Raw genomic sequence first — 20,748 nt, 5'->3', positions numbered from 1 at the left:
GGTGGGTTATGTGGGGGAGCAGGGGTGGGGTTATGTGGAGGAACGGGGGATGGGGTGTACAGGTGGTGGAGTGAACGGGGGGGGTGAGGTGAATGGGGGATGAGGTGAATGGAGGTGTGGAGAATGAGGAAATGGTGAATGGGGGATGGGGTGAATGGTGGATGTGAGGAATGGGGAATGGGGGTGAATGGGGGCTGGGTGAATGGGGATGTGAAGAATGGGGGATGTGGAGAGTGGGGGATGCGGAGAGTGGGGGATGGGGTGAATGGTGGATGTGAGGAATGGGGAATGGGGGTGAATGGGGGCTGGGTGAATGGGGATGTGAAGAATGGGGGATGTGGAGAGTGGGGGATGCGGAGAGTGGGGGATGGGGTGAATGGTGGATGTGAAGAATGGGGAATGGGGGTGAATGGGGGCTGGGTGAATGGGGATGTGAAGAATGGGGGATGTGGAGAGTGGGGGATGTGGAGAGTGGGGGATGTGGAGAGTGGGGGATGTGGAGAGTGGGGGATGGGGTGAATGGAGGATGTGGGGAATGAGGAATGTGGGGAATTGGGGATGTGGAGAATGAGGAAATGGTGAATGGGGGATGGGGTGAATGGAGGATGTGGGGAATGAGGGATGCGGGGAATGGAGATGCGATGAATGGGGAATGTGGAGAATGAGGGATGGGGGGAATGGGAGATATGGGGATGGGGAATGGGATGAACAGAGAATAGGGTGAATGGGGGATGGGGAATGAGGAATATGGGGAATGAAGAATGCAAAAGTGGGGATGTTGGGAATGAGGAATATGGGGAATGGAGAATGCGGTAAATGGGGGATGTGGGGAATGAGGAATATGGGGAATGGAGAATGCGGTAAATGGGAGATGTGGGGAATGAGGAATATGGGGAATGGAGAATGCGGTAAATGGGGGATGTGGGGAATGAGGAATATGGGGAATGGAGAATGCGGTAAATGGGGGATGTGGGGAATGAGGAATATGGGGAATGGAGAATGTGGTAAATGGGGGATGTGGGGGATGAGGAATATGGGGAATGGAGAATGCGGTAAATGGGGGATGTGGGGAATGAGGAATATGGGGAATGGAGAATGCGGTAAATGGGGGATGTGGGGAATGAGGAATATGGGGAATGGAGAATGTGGTAAATGGGGGATGTGGGGAATGATGAATATGGGGAATGGAGAATGCGGTAAATGGGGGATGTTGGGAATGAGGAATGGGGTGAATGGTTTCGGGTTTAAGATCTAATCACAATCTAGAAGTGGGAGTCGGAGAGATGGTGAACCCGAATTGACACTGGGTGAGAGGGTGAATCCAACAGCTTGGGTACTTTCTAATGCTAAGGCACAATGAATAATGGTGCCCTCTCCACCTTCCCAAATATCCCCTGTCTGGCATGATAATGGAGTAGGGATTTATGGGCAGAATGGCATCAAACGCCCTGTTAAACACCCAGGCCCTGTTTGATTCTGTTCAAGTCCTTGTACATGAATGAACTGCAGTTCAGGTAATGGCGGTAACAGAGTGCAGGTAACAGGAGTGAGTGTAATGGGAGAGTGGGCAAAGGAGTGAGTGTAATGGGTGTGAGAGTAACTGGAGTGTAGGTATTGGGTATGAAGGTAATGGGTGAGTGGTAATGGGAGAGTGGGTAAAAGGAATGAGGGTAACGGGGATGAGGGTAACGGAAGTGAGAGTAACTGGAGTGAGGGTAATGGGAGTGACAGTAACTTAAGTCAGGGTAATGGAAGTGAGGGTAATGGGAGTGAGGGTAATGGGACAGTGGGTAATGGGAGAGTGGGTAATGGGAGTGGGGGTAACAGGAGTGAGAGTAAAGAGAGTGAGGGTAAAGGAAGTGAGGGTAATGGGAGTAAGGTTAATGGGAGAGTTGGTAAGAGGAGTGAGAGTAAGGAGATTGAGGGTAATGGGACAGTGGGTAATGGGAGAGTGGGTAAGGGGAGTGAGAGCAAAGGGAGTGAGGGTAAGGAGACTGAGGATAATGGGGGTGAGTTTAATTGGACAGTAGGTAACAGGAGAGTGGGTAAGGGGATTGAGGGTAATGGGAGTGAGGGTAATGGGAGTGAGAGTAATGGGTGTAAGAGTAACAGGAGTAAGAGTAATGGGAGTGAGAGTAACGGGAGTGAGAGTAACGGGAGTGAGAGTAACGGGTGTGCAGGCAATTGGAGGCAGCACAGTTCCTGTTACCCTATATCTCAGCCCCATGACAGTGATGATTAAAATATTAAAGTGAAATGGCCAAGTTTGCTGTTGGACTGGGGGTTGATACAGATCTCAGGCTCTGACCTTCAACAGATGGTGTTGAAATCCTCATGAGGGAGGGAGGGAGGTGAATGCAGAGTTTTAATTAGTCCCAGAAAGCCCCTTGTTTTGTGCTTCCTTCAATCCAGCTTTTTCAGCTCAGTAATTATAGCTCACAACATTATACAAAGGGCAGGTACATCCAGAAGCAAGCACCAAGCTGAGCAAATGAGTAAACAAATGGGAAAAGAGAGGTAGAAAGATCGAAAAGAGAGGCAACACACACACATAGAAAAATGAAAGACAGAGAGGGAGATAGAGGGGAACAGAGAGAGACAGAGATGGAGGGAGAAGAGAGAAAGAGAGAGACACGGTAGAGAGACAAAGAGCAAGAAAGCAAGAGACAGACAGAAAGAGAGATAGAGACAGAAAGATAACGAGAGAAACAGAGAGAAAGATATAGAGAGCGAGAGAGCCATAGAGAGACAAAAATAGAGAGGGTTAAACAACAGTAAGCAAAAGATAAAAACAAAAAACTGCGAATGCTGGAAATCCAAAACAAAAACAGAATTACCTGGAAAAACTGAGCAGGTCTGGCAGCATCGGCGGAGAAGAAAAGAGTTGACGTTTCGAGTCCTCATGACCCTGTTGAAGTTTTTCCAGGTAATTCTGTTTTTGTTTAGTAAGCAAAAGAGATGGACAAAGAGATAGGGGGAAAGAAATAGAGAAAGAGAAGGAGAGAGGGCAGCGAGTGAAAGGAGATCGAGAGAGTGCAAGGTGAAGAAATATTTGTGTCTCTGGGGCACCTTTCACATCCTCAGGCCCCACCAAAGTGCTTTACAGTCAAGAAAGCTCTTCTTGAGGAGTACATATGCTGGAACATAGGAAACCCATCAGCCAATTTGTGCACAGCAAGATCCAACAACCAGCAGTGCGATAATGTCGATATCATCTGTTTTTGCAGCTTGTGGGTTAACTTCCAGGCTCTTTTTTAAGATATTAGGCAGAGGTTGTGGGGCTGGGGGTGGGGGTAGGGGGATCTTACACATCGACCTGAGACAGCAGACGGAACCCCAGTTTAATGTCTCATCTGAAAGACAGCACCTCCAGCAATGCACTGCATCAGTATTACCCCTCTGACAGGGCAGTACTCCTCAGTATTACCCCTCTAACAGGGCAGCATTCCCTCAGTATTACCCCTCTAACAGGGCAGCATTCCCTCAGTATTACCCCTCTGACAGGGCAGCATTCCCTCAGTATTACCCCTCTGACAGGGCAGCACTCCTCAGTATTACCCCTCTGACAGGGCAGCACTCCTCAGTATTACCCCTCTGACAGGGCAGCACTCCTCAGTATTACCCCTCTAACAGGGCAGCACTCCTCAGTATTACCCCTCTGACAGGGCAGCACTCCTCAGTATTACCCCTCTGACAGGGCAGCACTCCCTTAGTATTACCCCTCTGACAGGGCAGCACTCCTCAGTATTACCCCTCTGACAGGGCAGCACTCCTCAGTATTACCCCTCTGACAGGGCAGCACTCCCTTAGTATTACCCCTCTGACAGGGCAGCACTCTTCAGTATTACCCCTCTGACAGGGCAGCACTCCTCAGTATTACCCCTCTGACAGGGCAGCACTCCCTTAGTATTACCCCTCTGACAGGGCAGCACTCCTCAGTATTACCCCTCTGACAGGGCAGCACTCCTCAGTATTACCCCTCTGACAGGGCAGCACTCCCTTAGTATTACCCCTCTAATAGGGCAGCACTCCTCAGTATTACCCCTCAGACAGGGCAGTACTCCCTTAGTATTACCCCTCCGACAGGGCAGCACTCTCTCAGTATTACCCCTCTGACAGGGGCAGTATTCCCCCAGTAGTACCCCTCTGACAGTACAGTATTCTCCCAGTATTACCCCTCTGACAGTATAGTACTCCCTCAGTATTACACCTCTGACAGTGCAGCACTCCCTCAGTACTAACCCTCCGACAGTGCAGCACTCCTTCGGTACTGACCCTCCCACAATGCAGCACCCCCTCAGTACTGAGCCTCCAATAGTGCAGCAGCCCCTCAGTACTGACCCTCCAATTGTGCAGCAGCCCCTCAGTCCTGATCCTCCAATGGTGCAGCACCCCCTCAATCCTGATCCTCCAATATGCAGCACCCCCTCAGTCCTGATCCTCCAATATGCAGCAGCCCCTCAGTCCTGACTCTCCAATGGTGCAGCACCCCCTCAGTCCTGATCCTCCAATATGCAGCACCCCCTCAGTCCTGATCCTCCAATATGCAGCACCCCCTCAGTCCTGATCCTCCAATGGTGCAGCACCCCCTCAGTCCTGATCCTCCAATATGCAGCACCCCCTCAGTCCTGATCCTCCAATATGCAGCACCCCCTCAGTCCTGATCCTCCAATAGTGCAGCACCCCCTCAGTACTGAGCCTCCAATAGTGCAGCAGCCCCTCAGTACTGACCCTCCAATTGTGCAGCACCCCCTCAGTCCTGATCCTCCAATAGTGCAGCACTCCTCCAATACTAATTCTCCAACACAAAAACACAGCAGTGGACGATACAGTCCATTGAATCAGCTCTGCCACTCAATACTGATCTCGGACTTCAACTCCACTTTCCCACGCATTTCCCTTATCCTCAGATTCCCCGAGAAAGTCTTAAATTTCTTCAACAATTGGGGCATCCATCCACAATCCTCTGGGAGAGCGAATTCCAAAGGTTGACAACCCTTTCAGTGAAGTAACCGTTCAATCATAAATGATCAGCCCCTAATCTTGAGAATGTGCCCCACTGTGTTCTAGACTCCCCAGCCAGGGGGTAACAACCTCTCAGTGTCCACCCTGTCAAACCCCTTCAGGATCTTGTACGTTTCAATGAGATCACCTCTATTCTTCTCAACTCTAGAGAATATTGGCCCAATTTACTCACCCTCTCATTCACTTTCTCACCCCAGGGACCAATCTATGCTGTACACTCCTCTAATGCAAGTATATCCTTATTTATTCTCCATTATGTGGTCTCAACAAAGCCCTGTACAATGGTGGCAAGGCTTCTTTACCCCAATCTTACGATGGAGGAGGCCAGGGCTCTCTTCACTCAAGAAGGGGAAGTTGAGAGGTAACCTCATGGAGGTCCTTAAGATTAGGGAAGGATAGCATAGACTTAGTAGAGATATTTCCACTTGCAAAACAGCCACAACTAGGGACCATCCTGAGGGGTCTTGACAGGGTGGATGTGGAAATGATGTTTCCTCTTGTGGGAGAATCTAGAACCAGGGGTCACTGTTTATAAATAAGGGATAGCCCATTTGAGACAGAGATGAGGAGGGTGGGCATAAATATGGAGCAAGCTCCAGGGGCTGAGTGGCTTACTCCTGCTCCTAATTCATATGTTCATATGCCCTGCATTTATCGTGACTAACTTACATACAAACATATGAATTAGGAGCAGGAGTAGGCCACTCAGCCCCTCGATCTTGCTCCACCATTCAATGGGATCATGGCTGATCTGATTGTAACCTCAACCCCACATTTCCGCCCACCTTCGATAACCTTTCACCCCCTTGTTGGTCAAGAATCTACCTCCCTCTGCCTTAAACATATTCAAAGGCTCTGCTCCCCACCTTTTGGGGAAGAGAGTTCCGAAGACTCACGACCGCCTGAGAGAAAACATTTCTCCTCATCTCTGTCTCAAATGGGCGATCCCTTATTTTTAAACAGTGACCCCATAGATTCTCCCACAAGAGGAAACATCGTCTCCACATCCACCCTGTCAAGACCCCTCAGGATTTTACATGTTTCAAACAAGTAGACAGTTCGGGAGAAAATACTTTACCCAGCGGCTGGTGAGAATGTGGGAGTTAGATTTTAAAAATGAGGGAAAGGATATTAGGAGGACGTGGTGTTGGATTGAGATGAAGGAGGAATTGGGGGTGGCTCGTGTGTGGAGCTGACGTGAAGCTGCTAAATGGTCTGTTTCTGTGCTGTCAGCACCATCCATGATTTACCCATTCAAAACATAGGCCAAGTTTAATGGGTCCTTAGACTGTATTTGCTAAATCGAAGCCGGTTCAAGAATAAAACGATCAAACCTCCTGTAACATTGTGTTGTCTTTGCAGGGCTCAGTGCCTGCAGTGAACATCAACCCTGCTCCACCTAACTAGATGCACTGACTTTCCCACTTAATTGCAGGCCCTTGGGACCCAGAGAAAGTTAATGTGATTATGCCACACAAGTGCCACAAACAAGAGACCCTCAGACATCACGTGTCACCCAGACTTGGTGCCAGTTGTGGAGAATTCCACTTTGGGGCCTAACTGGAGAACAGTGGGGGAGATGGGGTGGGGGTTGAGTGGGGGAGGGGACGGGGGAGCAGTGGGGGTTGGGAGGTGGCGAGGGCTGATGTGGAATCAACAGGCAACATGTATCAGGACTGTAAGAGAGCCAGAGTTTTATCAAGGCTCGTGAGAAAGCTCTCGCAAACAAGTGCTGGCTCCGAGGGACAGAGTGGCTCCCGTGCACTTGGAACGCAATTTTCTTTTAAAGCTCTTCCAAATGACGGTGCAGCTCAGTGGAAAAGATATAAAAAAAGATTACTGGCTGAGAGAGGGCTGCGCTGTTGGAGGCCTCGGCTTTCTAATGAGACGAGGCCCCCGTCTGCCCTCTCGCTATTTGGAAGAAGAGCAGATGGAGTTCTCACCAGTGCTCTGGGCCGATATTTATCCTTCAACCAACAGATTATCTGGCCATTATTTTAATGTTGTTTGTGGGAGCTTGCTGTGCATAAATTGGCTGTCATGTTTCCTACATTACCACAGAGGCGGCACTTCCAAAGCGCTTCATTGCCTGTGAAGCACTGAGGTTGTGAAAGGAGCTACGTAAATGCAAGTCTTTGCTTCGGAAATTCCGGAGGGCAGGAATCCGTATAGATTTATAAGCTTTATTTTTAAAAAATGAATTTTGCAACGAGGACAGCATTGCATTACTAGGGCATCCTTGACAATAAGAAACGTCGGCAGGAAGGGTCAGGTAGCTCGGGTGAAGAGGTTTTTAATAGGGTGGGTGGTTAGGGAAGGAAAGAAAGACTTGCATTTCGCTGGCGCCTTTCACCACATCCGGCTTTTCTCCGAAGCGCTCCACAGCCAATCAAGTGCTTTTATATGGTGCATAGCCACTGTCACAGCGGAGGCAATGCAGCTGCCAACTGGTGCACAGCAAGATCCCACAAGCCACAATGTGATAAGGATGAATAGATAGGGGTAGGGCTGCAACGCGGGGGACCTGGGTGATGGCGGGGGTGGGGGGGGGTGGAGGAGGGGCGTGGAGGAGTGAGGTGGGATCCATGCGTTTTACAGACCCAGGTGATGTATGATGCAGGTACACCTGGGTGAGGGAGAAGAGCAAAAAAAGAAAACCAAAAAAAATCTTTTTAAATATGAGTAAAGAAATATAGATTTAATAAGGTTTGTTTTCAAGCGATTCCATCTTGAGTAGCACAATGTCAGGATTACAGCATGGGTAGCATTAAGAGGCAGGTACGCTGACCCAACATCATTGCTTGGATCCAGTCACTAAGGCACAACACCTTTTGCCACCATTGAGGTAAATTTTTAACACTCCCATACAAGAGCTATCGTGTAGTGCGTGATCACAGGCCTCTCACAGGCCAGCTCAGAAGTACAAAATCAGGGGTGTCATGCTAAATCTTTACAAACCACTAGCTAGGCCTCAGCTGGAATATTGTTTCCAACTCTGGGGACCATACCTGAGGAAGGATGTCAAGGCCTCGGAGAGGGTGCAGAAGAGATAATAGCAGGAATGAGGGACTTCAGTTGCGTGAAGAGATTGGAGAAGTTGTGTTGGTTGGGGTTAGAGAGGAGAAGGTTATGGGGAGATTTGATCAAAGCGTTCAAAACCTTGAGGGTTTTTGATAGAGTAGGTGGGGAGAAACTGCTTCCACCAGAGGGAGAGCATTAACCAGGGGGCGCAGGCTTAAGATAGTTCTAAAAGAACTAGAGGAGAGGTGAAGACATTGTCTTACTACACGACGAGTTGTTACGATGTGGAATGTGCTGCCTGACAGGGTGCTGGAAGCTGATTCAATAATAACATTCAAGAGGGAATTGGAACAATTTGCAAGGCTAAGGGGAAATAATGACGGGGGGTTTGAGGGTGGGTAGTGGCAGGGAGTTGGGTTAATTAGATTGTTCTTTCAAAGAGGTACAGGCACGATGGGCTGAATGGCCCCCCGCTACACTGTAAGATACTATGATTCTGACATCAGAGCCAGCCTGGTTAGGGTCTGGATAACCTTTGTAAGACATTTTCACAGAGTGATGCTGCGAAGCATCTCACACCAGTGCTTTACAAATTGCCTTGCCACCTATTAAGTATAACATTCAGCACAGAAACAGGCCATTCGGCCCACCTCATCTGTGCTGGTGTCGGTGTGCCACTCGAGTCTCCTCTCATTCTGTCCATCTCACCCTAGCCTTTCTGCAGATCCCTTGACTTTAATTTCTCTCATTTACTGATCTGGTTTCCTGTTGAAAACATCCAAGTGTCACGGACACTTTAAAGGACTTTCCCCAAAGTCACCCTTGAGCAATATGTGTTTGTATGTGTGAGTGTGTAGATTTTACCTTCAGATTGAGTAATTCAATTTAAAATATCCCAGCAGCAAAGCCTTTTATTACTCAAAAAGGAAAAGTTAGTTTATTTCACTCTACTGATCTAAAAGTTACCTAAGAAAAGATAAAGTTACTAACACATACACACACAAAGATTAGGTACAGATGAATGTAAAAATATACTTATAAAGGTAAATCAAGATTGGTCCATGTTTGGAGCAGGCCCAATATGTTTTGAAGTCAAGATGAAGTGAAGGTCTTGAGGTGAAGGTCTTGAGGCTGTAGCATCATCTCTGCAGTCGTGATGGCTTCCACTGTCAAATTGCCAAAGGTTGCTTTGCAGGTGAGCTTCGTAGGTGGAGTCAGGGCTTATAGAGAGAAGAGAAGGTTCCTTTCTCCTGGTTCTACAAGTCTGGCACTTTCAGACAGCCGAGTTACGTTCAGCAAAAGCCACAGCTGTTCCTAGGTGCCTTTCTCTGCTCTCCCTGGGCTACGGGCTCTCCAAATTTTCCTGTCCCACCCACAACGATGTCCGCCGGGGTTGGGGCTGGAAAATCCCACCCCTTGTAGTAGCAAGTTCTCAACACTCTCTTAGTCAAGGAGTTTCTCCTGAAAGCCTTGCTGGATTTATTAGTGACCATCTTATATTCATGGCCCTGAAGTTTGGATTCTCCCACAATTGGGAATAGCTGCCCTATGTTCACCCTATCAAGACCTTTCATAACGTTACTGACATGCATTAGGTCGACCGTCCAGTCTTCCCCATTCAAGGGGAGAAAGTCCCAGCCTGTTCAATCTTTCCTGATAGGGTGTAACCTCTCAGTTCTGGTATCATTTTATTAAACCGTCTTTTCACTTTCTCCAGTGTTTCTATGTCCTTTTTTCCCTATGGAGACCAGTGCTGTACAGAGCAGAATCAAGAGAATAGTTCGCCATTTGTTTCATGAAGTCGTTTTCCCTCATGTCACCTCTGATTCTTTAGTCAATCACCTTAAAACTGTGCTCCCTGATCATTGAAACTTCAACCATTAGAAACTGCCTCATTTTAATGAAAAGGAGTTTGTCTTTCATTTACATAGCACCTTTTAGAACCACAGCGCTTTATAGCCAATGAAGAACTTTTGAAGGGTAGTCACTATAGCAATGTAGGAAGCATGGCAGCTAACTTTGTGCACAGCAAGCTCCCGCAAACTGCAATGTGATAATGACCCAGATTGCCTGTTTCTTAGTGATGTTGATTGATGGATACTGTAATTTTAATCAGGACACGGGGGGGGGGATCCTCCCCTTCTCTTCTTCAAAATAGAACCATGGGATCTTTTATGTCCACCCGAGAGGGCAGAAGGGGCCTCAATTTAACATCTCATCCGAAAGTCCAGGAGTGCAGCGCTGCTGTGCCAGCCTTGATTTTTGTGCTCAAGCCCTGGAGTGGGATTTGAACACACAACCTCCTAACTCAGGATCGAGTGACACAGCCGACACAGCTAATCTACGTTTACTGAAGTTCTTCTCGATCTATCTAATCTCTCCTTAGCCTTCTCTAATTGCTCCAACTACTTTTAAGGCTAAGGATAGTTCCTTTAAACCACACCATCTAGGAGGCAAAGTCAGGGGAAGGGGTTGGGAGAGGGGGGGTAAGCAGAGACAGCACAGCCTCAATTGATTTGCGACATAAAGATGCACCGTGTTAACACGACACAGCCTAATTGCTCCCAAGTTAATCATTGCTTCATGCTTGGTTGTCCTGGGCAACCCCCCCCCCCCCCTTCAATTCCATGGAGACCACGTTACCAGGTGAACACAAGCAATTTATAATTAACTACCGTGTTCAATTAACCGCCATCTTCTCTCAACTAGAACTGAAGTAAAAAGGGATAATAACAAAGACTTTGTTAGGCAGGCACATTCCAAGACTGCAACTGTTTGACGTCAATTAAGGTATGAAGGCCCTGTCTCACTCTCGCCCAATCTGAATAACACCGGCCTCCATTTAATTTAATAGCCCTTCTAATTTGCTTTCACTGTAAGGTGGGTTCACATGGCTCTTGCAAAATATCTCACATACAACCAATTACTTTGAAGGAAAGACTGGCATTCTGTTCTGGCCACCACCTCACAGGAAAAATGTGCTCACACTGGAGAGTACAGAGGACAACGCCAAGAATAGAGAATTTTAGCTATGAGAAAAAATGAACAGGCAGGCTCCAACAACTTATTGTCCTTCTGGGTCCTTCCTCCATTTCCCTTCCCTCAGACCCCAATACTTCTTCTAACCCCAGCCCTTGCCGTGCATTCACTATACCCTCTGACCTTCCCATCTCTGATGCTGAATGATCTGCGCTCAGCGAAGGACCAGGTTTTATCCCCTTATGCCTTCACCACAATGAATTTCAGCTTAGCACAATGTTGATCTTTTCTTCTGTCACCTTTGTCCCTGTGCTCACTTTTTTGAGCAGGAGTCCACTACCCACTCAACGGACCCTTTCACCTGTCTCCAATACTCTCCCTCCATCTGGCCTCTTACCTGCTCTTGATCTCTTCATTGAGAATTGTTGGCGTGACATTGGCCACCTTAATTTCTCTGCTCTTCTCACCCACTCCAACCTGTCTCCTTCTGAAATTGCTGCACTCCGTTCTCTCAGGTCCAACCCTGACATTGTCATCAAACCTGCTGACAAGGGTGGTGCTGTTTTTGTCTGGTGTACTGACCTTTACCTCGCAGATGCTGAGTGCCAACTTGCAGACACTTCTTCCTACCTCCCCCTGGACCATGACCCCACCATCAAACATAAAGTCATTGTTTCCAGGACTGTCACTGACCTCAACCCCCCTGGAGATCTTCCCTCCATAGCTTCCAACCTCATAGTCTCCCAACCTCGCAATTCTGAAGAAGAATTATATTGGACTCAAAAAGTTAACTCCGTTTTTCTGTCAACAGATGCTGCCAGACCTGCTGGCATTTTCTGTTTTAATTATTGGATAGGCAAGGGCTAGTTTCTTTGGAATGATGAGGGGCCAAGAGAGATAGGGGGCAGAGGTTGAAGGTAACTGATGGAAGGATGAGAGGGGAGTTGAGCAGTTATTTTTTTCACCCAAGGGGAATCTGGAACTCATGATCTGAAAGGCTGGTGGAGGCAGGGAACCTCATCAGTTTAAAAATACCTGGTTACATACTTGAAGCGTCATAACCTACAGGGCTACAGACCAACAGCTGGAATGTGGCTTGAGATTGGAAAGCTTTTACTTGGCCAGCATAGGCACAACGGGCTGAATGGCCTTTCTCTGACTCACACATTTTTCTACATTGCATTGCCATAGCACAACCACCAGGTGTCTTTACAGGTTTAAGAGCTTTACAGTTAATTAACTGTTTATTAAGTGCAGTCACTCTAGTAATGCAGAGAAATACCATGCCCAATCTGCACACAGCAAGACCCCACAAAACTGATGGCCAAATAATCTGCTTTTTTTTAAAGTGATGTTGGTTGACGGATAAATATTGGCCCAGGGCACTGGGGAGAACTCTCCTAAATTGTGCTTACGGACAATATAGCTCCTACCCAAAACGGCAGATAACATCTCACCTGAAAGACAGCACCTTCCTCAGTCCCGGCACTGTCGGGCTGAATTATGCACTTTTGTCTCTGAGACCAAAGGTCAGCTGTGATCATGCCAAACGGCAAATTAGACTCGTGAGGCCAAAATGGTCTACTCCTGCACCTATTTCTTATGACAGCATCTCCCTGCCTGAAAAACCTGACACCAAGAAGGACATGTGCAGCAACCTCACGGGAGCATTATCACCACCAAGACTGCACCACCATCACTTGGACAATACAGCGCCGTTCCTTCATCACCAACATCTCGGAACATCACAAGGACAGCGGGCAGCTCCAGAAAGCCTATCACCAACTTCTGAACGAATGGGTCACAGCAACATGATCCATATACCAAAGAACAATGTGTATTGCTGAAAAAGACATTTTGTTGAAGCTTTTCATGTTGCACTCATCAGGACTTGCCAACCAATCAGCACTCTCTTCTCATACAGTATAAAGCTGTTGTTTCCACTGACCTTGGTATTTTCTTGCGATTGTCCTGATGAGTGCAAGGCAAAAAGCTTTGACAAAATGTCTCTTTTCAGCAATACTCAAGTTCTGTGCTACCAAACAACTAAAAGAACAATGTCTTTATTAAGATTTACTGTGTACAGTTATGGTCGCCATAGTGTAAGAAAGATACAGAGGCACTGGAGAGGGTGCAAAAAGAGATTTATGAGGATGATGCCAGAACTGTGAAGTTATACATATCAGCAAAAGACTATCAGGCTGGGTCTCTTCTCTCTTCAGAAGAGAAGGCTGAGGGATAACCTAATCGAGATCTTTAAAATTCTGAAAGGTAACGATAGAGAGGATACAGAAAGAACGTTTCCTCTTGTGGGGGAGGGCAAAACTAGAGCCCATCACCTAAGATAGTCACCAAGAAATCCAATAGGGAATTCAAAACAAAAAGAGTGGTGAGAATGTGGAACTCTGCCACAGGGTGTGGTTGAGGTGAATAAATGCATTTAAGGGGAAGCTAGGCAAACAGATAAGGAAGAAGGGAATCGAGGGCTATGCTGATACAGAGTTAGATGAGGAAGGATGAGGAGGCTCGAGTGGGCTGGTCAGGTCAAATAAGCTGTTTTTCTTCTGTATATTCAATGCAAATTAGAAGTTGCTGTTCTTTTTTGAGCAGTGCCTTAGAATCTTTTAACACCTTCCACAATGGGTAGAGGGCTAACTTACGGTGGTTAATATATAGGCAGAGCCCCTGATCTTCATGCCTTGGCCCATCAAGAAAGAAGGGCCAGTATCTGCAGCCTATGTCCTGATGTCTCTTCTCCCTTCTCTCTCTAAATGCGATAGCCTACCAGTCACAGCCGCCCATACTACCCTTCACTTCACCCCACCTGACTGCTCCTGATGTGTGTGCCAGCAGGATATCCAGATGTGAAAGGCAAGGCAACCAACAATCACCCCTGTCCCTCAATCAGCTTGAGTGATGCTGGGGGGGATGCAGTGGGGGGAACGGAATGGAAATCAAAAACAGGAGCCACCTCCCCCTTCCCGCCTTGTATGTTTTACTGCCTTGTGACACACTCCTTAAATCACTGCTCATTCTCTACAAAAAACAAGGAGACATTGGCCTTGGAGTGGGTGCAGTGTAAATTCAGCAGGATTGACACCGGAGCTAAAGGGCTTAAATTATCATGACAGGTTTGCACAGAGTGGGTCTGCATTCCCTTGAGTGTTGGGTTAAGAGGTGATCTAATTGACATGTTTACGACGATTAAAGGGTTGATAGCTTGGAAGGAGATAAACCATTTCCTCTGGTTGGGTGGTGGGGTCCAGAGCAAGGAGGCATCACCTTAAAATTGGAGCCAGGCCATTTAGGGTCTGGTGAAAGGAGGCACTTCATCACACAAAGTGGGGTGGAAAACCGGAACTGTCTCCCCGCACCCCACCCCCCACCAGAAACAAAACTATGGAAACATGGTGGAGGGGGGCTGGGTTGAGTTTGGTCAGTTCAAACTTCCACAACAGGGATTGATAGATAAAAGCAAAATACTGCGGATGCTGAAAACCTGAAACAAAATACTGCAGAAAGATCTTAGGGTGTTAAGAAATATGGAGCCACTGGCACATCAATGAAGATAGGGATCAGCCATGATCTAATAAGATGACTACATACTATTCCAGGGAGGAGTTGATGCTATGAATTGCTGTACCTGCTTTAGGGACTAATTTAAGCAAACAGCTTTAAAGAGTACATTCAAGTTACTGCACTCCAACAGGTTCAGGGCCATGTTACCATTCGGGGCCTGTGTAAAGAGGGAACTTTGCAACAAGTTCCCCTGAGGCACTTCTGCCTTTCTTGTAGTGTCTGGTTACCATGGAGAGAAGCTATTGCCTATCCAGCTGGCACCTAGTTAGGAGCATCAGCCTGAATTAGCCCACAGGACAGGGAGGCTGTCTTAAGCAGTGGGGTTCCTAGCAACCTAAAGAAATAATGCTCGCCATTTATGGAACGGTAGCATAGCAGTTATGTTACTGGTTTAGCAATCAAAAGACTTGGGCGAGTGATCTGGTGACATGAGTGCGAGTCCCACCATGGCAGCTGGGGCAATTTAAATTCAATTAATTAAATAAATCTGAACTAAAAAAACTAGCCTCAATAATAGCGACCATGCAAATATTGTTGTAAAAATCCACCTGGCTCCTTTAAGGAAGGAAGTCTGCCATCCCCTCAGCTGGTCTCCATGTGACTCCAGACTCACTAACAACGTGGATAACTCTTAACTCTAATGTGATTAAGGGTGATTCAGGATGGATCAGCGATGTTCATATCCTCTGAATGAAGACATAAAAAACACCTTGACTTGCTCACTCCTTTCTCTCCCCCAACCAACCCCCACAACCTCTCCTATTAACTCAATCCAAATGTTAAATTGTGCAAAGCTAGTGCTACATTAATTGTAAACAGGACATGGAATGAATAGACTCGCTGGGTGAAAATCCTGGCACTCCCTCCCCAACAACACTTGTGGGTGTACCTGCACCACATGGACTGCAGCAGTGCAAGAAGGCAGCTCACCACCAACTTCTCAAGGGCAACTACGGATGGGCAATAAATGCTGGCCCAGCCAACGATGCCCACATCCCATAAATTAATTAAAAACCTTATATAGCTCCCAGCAGGATCTCAGAACATCCCAAAGCACTCTATAGCAAATGAGGTGTGGTCAGTATGCGACGTAGAAAAAGCCAATTAACACAGCAAGCTCCCACAAACAGCAATGTGATCATGACCAAATGATGTTTTTTTTCTGGTTAAGGGATAAATATTGGCCAAGACACTGGGGAGAGCTCCCCTGCTCTTCTTTGAAATTTCGAAATAGTGCCCATGGGATATTTTACGTCCACTTGAGAGGACAGACTATTCCAAGAGGGAGCTGGCTCTATGAATCACTAGGCCTGCTTAGGGATTAATTTTAGGCAAACAACTGCAAAGTGTGCACGTGGGATAGTCAACTCACTCTGACAGAAAAGGGCCAAGATGTCAGTCAGGGCTGCACAGACTCAGAGTTAGAAAACTGGGTTTAACATCTCATTCACAGGGTGGCACCTCCAACAGTGCACTGGATTGGCATGTCAGCCTGTAACGGTTTATATGCCCTCAAAAGTCAGGAGGGCAAGATCTACAAAAGGGAGCTGATTGGGTAGATTGTGTAAAATGGACGACATCCAAAAATAAAATTAACCCTCCCTCGACCCAATGTTCCGGATTTCTTGTGTTCAGCTTTCACCAATACATTTATCCATTGTTGATCCCTGGCTCAGGCGACCATTGTAAAGACCCTGTGAAGAGCAGCAAGGAGCTTTCCTGGTGTCCCGGCTGTTCAGAGGTTCACTCAACTGATAGCTGGGATGAAGGGGTTATCTCATGAGGAAAAATTGGGCAGGTTGGGCCTGTATCCATTGGAGTTTAGAAGAATGAGAGGTGACCTTATTGAAACCTACAAGATCATGAGCGGACTTGACAGGGTAGATGCTGAAAGGATGTCTCCATCCCCCTCGAGAACTAGGAGACACATTTTAAAACAAGGAGTCTCCCATTTAAGACAGAGATAGGAAGAAATTTTTCACACTCAGAGGGTCTTTGGAACTCTCTTCCCCGGAGAGCACTGGGGGCAGGGTCAATGAGTATGTTTAAGGCAGTGATAGATAGATTATTGACTAACAGGGGAGTCAAAGGCTATCGGGAGTAGGTAGAAACTGGAGTTGAAGTCACAATCAGATCAGTCATGAACTTATTGAATGGCAGAGCAGGCTTGAAGCACTGAATGGCCGACTCCTGCTCCTAATTTGCATGTTCACATAACACCCACCCCCGACCAACACCATTGAAAACATACCCACAACTCACAGAAATCAAACCCATTGAGTACAACTGGGCTATATTCTCAGGGGGTTAGAAGGACGGGAGGTGACCTCATTGAAACGTATAAAATTCTTGACAAGATGGCTCAAGTATCGAGCTGGGGTCACAATCTCAGGATAAGGGCTGAGTTGAGGAGAAATTTCTTCACACATGACGTTATGAATCTTTGGAGTTGTCTACTCCAGAAATCCGTGGATGTTAGTCAGGGGCTGAGGGAAAGTGGAGTCGGGTTGAAGATCAGCTGTGACCTTTTGAATGACCCAGGCCCAAGGAGTCACATGGCCTACCCCTGCTCCTAGCTCTTTTGAACAGACCCTGTTGAGGGAGAGAGGACACAGTGGAACAAGCTGTACCCACCCAGAATAAACTTCGTAAAATTGGTTTATTAAAGGAAATTCAACAGTTCTCCATTTAATAGCAAGAGATTTGGGTCAAGTGGTCATTTCCATACATCCCTGGCATGACAGAAGCTTTTTAAGAATTGTCCCAAAACATCAAACTTAGCCAAAGACCATTTATTTTAAATTCTTTTATTACATTGTTCATCGCAGTAAGAAAATACAAGAACACTTTTTCTTCCTCGCACCCCATCCCCCCCAATTCACATCCTAACAAAGTTTCACAATTCTTATTTAAACTCTATTTACAAACTTAAGTCCTTGGGACATATTCCAAAGCTGGACTGTACACTGCTTCCCCTCCTATCCATAAAGAAAAGTCCCACTTTCCAGTTTAAGCCTTTTGGTCAGGGTCACCCAGCTGTTACTGATGCAGTCCCTGCTCATCATACAGGTTACGGACTGGTTGCCTTCAAAGTGTCCGAATGGATTTCACACACCCCAACCTGCCTTGCCATTTCCAATATCACCTCTCCCTCACTGCCAATACACTGCTGCCAGCAGAGAGAGAGAGAGATAAGGGAGAGAGCAAGGAGGGAGAGTGAAGGGGATGAGAGAGAGAGAGAGAGAGAGAGAGAGAGAAGGGGGCCAGAGAGAGAGAGAGAAGGGGGCGAGAGAGCGAGAGAGAGAGAGAGAGAGAGAGAGAGAGAGGGAGAGGGGGCGAGAGAGGGAGAGAGAAGAGAGAGGAGCGGGCAAGAGAGAAAAGAAAGAGGAGGGGGCGAGAGAAAAGACAGAGGAGGGGGCGAGAGAGAGAGAGGAGGCAAAAGAGAGATAGAGAGGATGGGGCGAGAGAGAGGAAGGGGCGAGAGAGAGAGAGGAGAGAGCGCAAGAGAGAAAGGAGGGGGCGAGAGAGAGAGGAGGCAAAAGTGAGAGAGAGGGGATGAGAGAGAAATCCATAATTAAAATAAACCACTTGTGTACGAGGTAGTTGCATTAATTGCTATCCGCAGGTGTAATGTTGTAGGAGTATATCAGGATCTGATCAGGATCAAGTTATCGGAAGAGGGAATTCGATATAAATGTGAACAGGAGACATTTTCAGGGTTATGAGGAAAAGAGCGTTGGGACGAGGAGTGGGTGTAATGGGACTAATTGGATAGATCTTTCAGTGAGTTGACACAGGCACAACAGGCTGAAAAGCTTCCTCCTGTCCTGGGTTCGAATCAGTGATCTCTCCACAACTTCAGGAAAGGTTTGGTCTGTGAAGGCGGGGTTAAAGGGGGCAAAGGGGGGGGGGGGGGGGGGGGGGGGGGGGGGGGGCGTGATTCTGAGGGAAGGCAACGTTTTGCTTGTATGGGGTAAAATGGATGGATTTGCAAATCAGCTCAGGGATGTCCCTCGGTCCACTGTCAGAGAGCAGGGAGCAGGTTGCCCGTCAAACAGGGAACAGGGTCAGGGAAAGGCGATTAGAATCACAACCAGTAAAACTAAAATCAATAAAAAGTAGGACTGCGTACACAGCAACAATTAAAAAACAATGTAAGTATTTGTAATTTGGCAATTATCAATTACCCCTCAGCTTGTTGGCAGCTCCCTGGAAAGTTGTTCTGGGGTTGGATACTGGCTGAAGGTTAGTTTGATGAGGTGCGTTGTAAGGATAATGGTGTTATTTCTAAATGATTTACCTGTAGGAGGGGACAAACCCCCTCTCCACTGACCCTCCCAGCTTAGACCAGGCCACAGCAAGGCTCCTCACATCAAAAGTCCTTTAATCGTTTAAAATTTCATGTAATTATAAGATTGCATGTATAATTGAAAAATGGAAATATATCTGAATGGTAAGCCAAGCAAATGCTGCTGCCTGTGCTTATGATCTCCCATTTGACAAGGTATTGACTGCAGAGTAGGGATATCTTGAATAATTATTTTGCTTAAAACCACACATATATATATATTTTTAAAAATCGAACAGCTAATTATCCACGGGTCGCCCGATCCGGAAAAGCTGAACGAGCCGCATCACCTAAACCCCACAGACAAGGCGGGGGTGAGGGGGAATATGCAATTTAAATATGCCCCCGTCCACCATCCCCGGTCCTCTCCCTTCCCCTCCCTCCTCAGCTGTTGGTGATTCTACCTGACTGGCTGATAAGCGATCTCGCTGGGTCATTTGCCAGCCACGAAATCCGCCAAGCCAATCAAAAAAGAAATGCCCGGACAATGCGAGTGGGCCAACGCTTCAGCTTCTGGCTGACTGAAAACAATGGACAAGCCTGCAAGACAGTTTTTCTGCCTATCGGAGGAAGATTTTAAACAAGGCGCTGGGGAAGGGAAGGGTGCAATGGAGGCTTTTTTCAAATTATTTTTAAAAATCTGTCTATGCCTTAAAAAGGATTAAATAATCAACTAAAACCACTAATTGGAAAAATGTAAAAGACAGGAGAGGCAGGTTAAACTAAAATTCAAAAACACTTAATTTGGGATTCATTTTTATTTTAGCAATATTTAGGAGAAAACCTATCTGATCGGGTATATTAATGCAAAAGTGGGAAGAAGGGTAATTTCCCTGTTGGCTACACTCTTTCAAAGCAAAAAGCTACAAAAGAATTAATTTTTCACTGAAACTCCATGTGTTATGGTTTTAATGCAAACACTTTATTTCATAATGGGTGCAGTCCCATGGGTGCCAAGCAAGGGTACAGCCTCGCAGGCGCCAGACAAGGGTGCAGTCCCACGGGTGCCAGAGCAGGATAGAGCCTCACGAGGGCCAGGCAAGATGGGAGCCTCGCCGATCCTTCTCTGGCTGAGTTCAATCCTGTGCTCCAGCTTGGGCCGGTAAACAGTGATCAGAGTGAGGCAGGGAAGGATGCAATTCATTCCCTCGTCCATCTCCCAGGGATACAAGTACCAAGGGCAGCACCAAGGGTTGCTGTCTCAGTTCAGCACAAGAGAGGAGTTGTCGTTTTCCCCACTCACCACCCACCCATCACCCAACCTCCCCCACCCAAAACCAAAGCGGTTTTTTAAAACTGAGCAATGAAACTGCAATTGTTGGAGTAATGGGTGGAGAAAGACATTACAAAGATTTTCCAGTCCTCCATTTAGGGAGTAGGTGGACCAAGGAGCACTCAGGAAATCAGTGGCTCCCGGCCCACTCCACTCCACCCTATCCAATCCAATCACCAGTGCTCGCCATTCAAGTGACATCATTTAAAACCCAACGCTTGGTGCAGGGAGGGAGAGAGAGTGCAAAGGCGGGGGAATGGTGGCTGAAGTTAATAACTCGGATGGGCTTTACCTCTGGGATTTCCCTGAATATTTGCTCCCAATCCAAGGGACCAAGCCAATGCTGCACTGAACTCACCAACAGCAGCTGCTAGGGACAGCTTTCTCTGTCATCATAAAAACTTTTTAAAAATATATAGAAATCTGTTTTATATACAAAGCCCCAGGCAACAGCGGCTGGTACAAAGCATGTAGGAGATGGTGGAGCGCAGCACTGCTCAACGGTCCAGCCCCCTCCATGCTG

Source organism: Carcharodon carcharias, chromosome 19, assembly GCF_017639515.1.
Source record: "Carcharodon carcharias isolate sCarCar2 chromosome 19, sCarCar2.pri, whole genome shotgun sequence".
Lineage (NCBI taxonomy): Eukaryota > Metazoa > Chordata > Chondrichthyes > Lamniformes > Lamnidae > Carcharodon > Carcharodon carcharias.
The sequence above is the reverse complement of the archived record's forward strand: the minus strand, read 5'-3'. Positions refer to the sequence as shown.